Source organism: Eschrichtius robustus, chromosome 1, assembly GCF_028021215.1.
Source record: "Eschrichtius robustus isolate mEscRob2 chromosome 1, mEscRob2.pri, whole genome shotgun sequence".
Classification (NCBI taxonomy): Eukaryota; Metazoa; Chordata; class Mammalia; order Artiodactyla; family Eschrichtiidae; genus Eschrichtius; species Eschrichtius robustus.
The window spans coordinates 179,037,811-179,043,057 of NC_090824.1; the positions used below are offsets into that span (position 1 = coordinate 179,037,811).

Here is a 5,247-nt window from a genome sequence, read left to right on the forward strand (position 1 = left end):
TCTCTCCCATTTGCACGCACACTGTAAGGGAAGGTGGTGATGAGAGTTGGGCTGGAGCTTGCAGGTACAGAGCTGGAAGGCCTCTCTACAGGTAGGTGCTGCGGCACTGGCCAATGTCAAGAAGGCAGGGCATGATCAGAGCTTGCAGTCAGCTGTGGGGACCTTAGATGTTGTTTTGCTCTCCTCTGGCCACACACTCTGGGTGTGCACAGTGTAGTGAGGGCCAGTGACGGGTCAGGCCAGGGGCTATGTATAGGTGGGCGCCAGTCAGGGACAGAAGGCCCCTTGCGTGTCATACTCCCATGAGGGGGATAACACATTATATGCACTGACTAAAAGAATATAATGTCTTGTATTATTGATCCTGAAAATACTTTGTTCCAGCTTCAGTTGATGATGAGTGCTCTGATATTCTAAGAAAGCCTGTTTATTTTTTGTTTATGCCCTTTTGATTTAAACTCAGATTATGTCAGAAAAACTTGAATGGGTGTCACCACCTCGTAATCCTCTAACTAACCTTTGCTCTTTCCTCAAGCTTTGGAGGAAGCTGAAAAAGTGTCCTGTCAAGCTACTGGGCACTCTGTCACTTAGACACTTAGATCCACATTAAAACTGACACGTAGAAATGGCTTTCACTGCCAGCACTTTCTTGCCTTTTTCTCCCCCTCACTTTCCCCATCTCAGTTCCTTCCATGCAGTCTGAATCATCTCACTTATAATTAAGAGGTGAAAAGGGCAAATAAAAAAACAACTTAGGATTTTAACACATCATTGGCATTGGATATAAGTGCCAGTGATGTACAAAAATAACTGAATGCACAGTTTCCAAACTGGTGCATGGATGTTCAGTACTTGCTGCCCATTCCTGTTCGCATTTCAGCCTTCTACATAATGACACCCCATGATAGGATCTGAAATACCAACGGTTTTGCTTGCATAGTCATTATTGGAATTCTGAAAATCTGTGTATGTTCTCATGCATATTTAAATTTTTCAAATATGGTATTATATGTTATATTCTAAAAGATAGTACATAATAAATATTATGGAAGAGTATGATGAATTATTAACAAATATTTTGTGACAAAACTTGTTAACTATGTTTTAACTATTTATTGAATCATGCACACCCAATTTGAAAGAAAATCACACAAAAATTTGTTGGTTGGTTTTATCCAAAGTGAAAAGATTGACAAAATGTAGTTCATGAGAACATGCTAATTATATTTAGAAAAAAATCAGTATCATTATACTCTACTGCTTTGGTTGTTCCAAATTCAGAATATTTATCATGAGCTCAGATTCACCCCATCAGAATATGTATAAGATGGGAAAAGAGAGGAAGACCTACAGGACTAGAAAAACTTCTCCCCAAACCAATACTTACAACTTTTTTGACTGCCCTGGAAATTTTATAACCCAGCTAAGGGTTTTATCATTAGATTTGGAATGGGTGAAAGGTATGCTTTCCTTTTGAAGGAGGAAGAAAGTTATTGTGAACACAGATACATACATTGGCCAACAGTTTTAGAAAAAGGATGGGTCTGGAAACCAATGAGGGATTATGCCACCAGGCACGTGTTATCTTTTCTAACTGCATATTTAAAAATGGGAAATAAACTCCAGATAAATTTGTGGACCCACTGGATACATCAAGAAACAGAGTCAGGCCAGAAGCCTCTTTACCACCAGCCCTCAAAAGTCCCCACCTTGACTGATAGACTTCCTGGGTTTAGTGCAGCTCGGAGTCAGGGTCCAGTAACCCCACGTATTCCTACTTCCCTTTCTGAAAGGCACAGTTATCCAAGCTAAGGGCCCCCCGTCCCTTTGAGGAAGGAAAGGAGGAGGATTTTACACTTGTGTACACACTTGTGACAGGGTAAGCAGGGTGCTGCCCCAAGAGGACCTGCCATCATCCCCTCCTACAGAGGTTGTCTGCAGAGCTTTCCAAGGAGGTTGCTGCTTCCCTCACCAAATATTCCTCCGTGGTTTTGTGAAACGTGTCCTCTGAACACCCCCCAGGAGATGGGTGAGCAAGTCACACATTAGACATCTACTCCATCATTCCATTTCCCTAAATCATTAGATTTATTCCTCTACATTATAAGAAGGAAATTGCACACTTCAGCTTCATTTAATGTAAACCAATATGACATCCAGGTTTTAGTCAACTGTGTAAGCAAATTGTGAGGGTCTTTCGCAGTTGCTCAAGCTAACATATGGAATCCAGAATGCCTGATAAGTGTACCCATGTTGATACATTTGGCCATTCCAATATTATTTTCTTCCACCCTGGGCAGTTACACTTAGATTCCATATCTGCACATGTATATATTAACTTCTGCTGATATAAACTTACCACATTTTGCAATTTTTTCAGTGTGTAAATTGGCTCCTTCCAGGTCAGACTTGGTAATCATTTCCCTTGATTAGGTTGGATTTGACTCTAGCATGGTTCTGCAGGCCATGAGGGATAACGAGGGTGGATCATTTGGAAATAAGCTTTCACCTGCAATGTAAGGTCATTAAGCTATCCTCGTGCTGGGAGAAGCTCCTTCCTCGGAAGGGGGAGGAGGAGCAGGATCTGCTGGTGAGGAAGGCTTAAAGGGATTTGTAAGGTCAAGATACCCAGATTCATCTGAATTGCCTTCATTCCAGTTCTCAGGGCTCCATCCTTTTCCTATCAGCCCCCTAATATGCACATAAGAAATTTGATAAGGATGAGAAATCAACTTGAATCATAACTTGGAGCTAAAAGAGATTAATTTATGATAATCATAGAATTCCCTTCCCCCGATTCTCTTAACTCTGCCTGGAGGTGTTCATTTTCATGCTACCATTTCCCCAATGCAATAAAAAGTAGTTAGCATAGTCCACGGTACCTATGGCAGAATTCCCATCATAACAGTCTTTTGAAACAGTCCCTTGCTTTCCAAAGTCTTCTGTTTAATAGGCATATTATTTCCAGCAACATTTGGGGCTGTGCCTTAAAAAAAAAAGTCCCCATTGTGGACATTATAGGTTTTGGGGATAATTAAAGTAATGAGGTACCCTGCAAGGTGGGCCGCAACCTGGGCTTGCAGGGACGTGCAGGGCAGCACGGGCCACTGAGGGAGGCTGGGCCCAAGTGGAAGCCGGGAGGGGCCAGGCGGGCGAGGCGGGCAGTGTGCGGCCCTGCCTAGCCCTCCCCCCGGACACCGCATGTTGCCCTGGGCCCCCCGGCAGTGCGGCCCGGGTGAAGAGCAGGCACCCGAGGAATAAGGCCCCTCGGCGGTCAGCGACCCCGGCCAGGCCAGGGACTCTGGAGAGGAAGCCCTGGGGGAGCCAAGAAAATCCCCACCGGACAGTCCTCAGCCCTGGTACCAAAGGCCTTCCTGGATCCAGAAAGAGCAGCTGCTGCCTCGGTTGCCCCCAGGCCTTGCTGCCGAGCAGTCCCTGGGAACCCCAGTTCCCCCCTACCCCCAGATGACCTGGGAGGTGTCCCCGTCAAGGATGACCCTCCTACCGCCCTGGGACCCCAACTATGAGGCTCAAGCGGGACCTCGTCGGGTGCAGGGGCCCAGCTGTGGGTCAGGCACCTCCTTCTCAGACCAGACCTTGTGCCGTCCCTCATTCTGGCCTCTGTACTAGGCAGCAGCATGAGGCAGAGGCCTCAGGCCCGTCTAGCAGGACATCAGAGTGGAGAGCAGGTGCCCAGGGATGCAGGGTTCCCGGTGATGTGCTATGAAGATGTCTTTCTTTGTGACCCTCCACTGCCCTGTGGGCAGCGTGTTCCCCTGTACCTGTCTCAGGGCCCTCAGCAGGTGATGGGCTCTCTGAAGCTGCTGCTCCCAACCCCAGTTATGTCCCCCTGGGTCCTCCCCACTCCATCCTCTGGCTGCTCCACCGCCTGGCTCAGAGGGCCTGAGCTGATCGCCCTCACCGGCCTCCTGCAGATGAGCCAGGGGGAGCCAAGACCCAGCTCCCCAGGGGCTCCCATGCCCCCTGCTGACCTTCCAGATGCTGCCTCTGACCACCCACGTACCAGGGGTGGCCAGAGCTGTTCTCACTGCATGGACCCATCTCTCCCATGGGCCCCAGGCAACCAAGGTCCATAGCCCCTCCAGGGGCAGAGTGGGCCCCCTACTTCGCCAGGCAGGTTCTGTTGACAATAAAACAGTGTTGGTTTGTAAAGTAATGAAGTAAATGCTAGTGTTCTCTACCCAGAAGTTACCCATCTCAGTATGTTGGGTTTCAAAAGCAATTTTTTTTTGGACACTTGGCCTAAACTTCCGAATTTTGCCACCAAACAATAGGACATCAGCTCTGAAGAGGCTCAATCTAAATTCTTTGACTAATGTGAATATCAGAGAAAGCGCAATCTAGCATATAAATCAGTTTCTTATATCCTGATTATAGTTTATTCATTAAAAATATGCTGTTATTTTAAGAACGAAATCACAAGTACATCACTGGAAAAAGGGTGTTTAGGCCAATGCAACTTGTGCCCTTGTGACCATCCTCTGGGATTATCAGAGACTTTCTTACAATGTTCCCTGAGGCTCTGAGCTTTCTGGCTGTGCCCTTTGTCTTAATCCATCAGGTTCTTTCTATGTATGGCCCATATAAGGTTTCAATAGATTATAAACAGTGCATTTTACTGGAAAGAAGACATTAATTTTCATCCTTGGCATTTCTAATTATCTCTGGAGTTATTCTCCATTCACATTTGACAAGGGATGTTTAAGACTGCTTTTCTGCTTCTAGTAGCAATCTCCTATATCCCATCTCTGTTTTCTTTCCAATCCTTAGGGAGAAAAAAGTTAATGTATTTCTTGTTTCTTCCTGAAAAATTGAAAAATGTAGGATTGTGTCTGTAGACTCAACTTCCTCATGGTGGTCTGTTGCAAGCAATAGAGAGTTCCCTTGCAAACAGTACTAAGGAGTTCATTATTTGTGACTTATGATCCTCACCAATGCCGCTTTTACATAGATTACTGAAGAAAATATAATATGTGGTCTACTATTTCCAAATAGTTTTATTCTGTCAACCAGGTTTCCGAACAAAAGTCAGAACCAGTCTACTCGCTTAAATATTTTTGAAGTGTATAAAAATAAAATAACATACACAAAATAATGGAATTGCTTTATTAAAAATGGAAAATATCATGTAAAACTTTGAGGTAGGATTATATGAAGAAAAATGTAGAACAGATTTGCTGTATATAAGTATTACTATTCAAGTATTCTCTAGAATTATAAAGGAAC

General features: G+C 44.8%; 1 pseudogene; it reads left to right on the forward strand.

The window, feature by feature from the left end:
• The first annotated feature begins 3,201 nt into the window (after window positions 1-3,201).
• Window positions 3,202-4,097, forward strand: LOC137761467 (histone deacetylase complex subunit SAP25 pseudogene; annotated as a pseudogene).
• The last annotated feature ends 1,150 nt before the right edge of the window (window positions 4,098-5,247 follow it).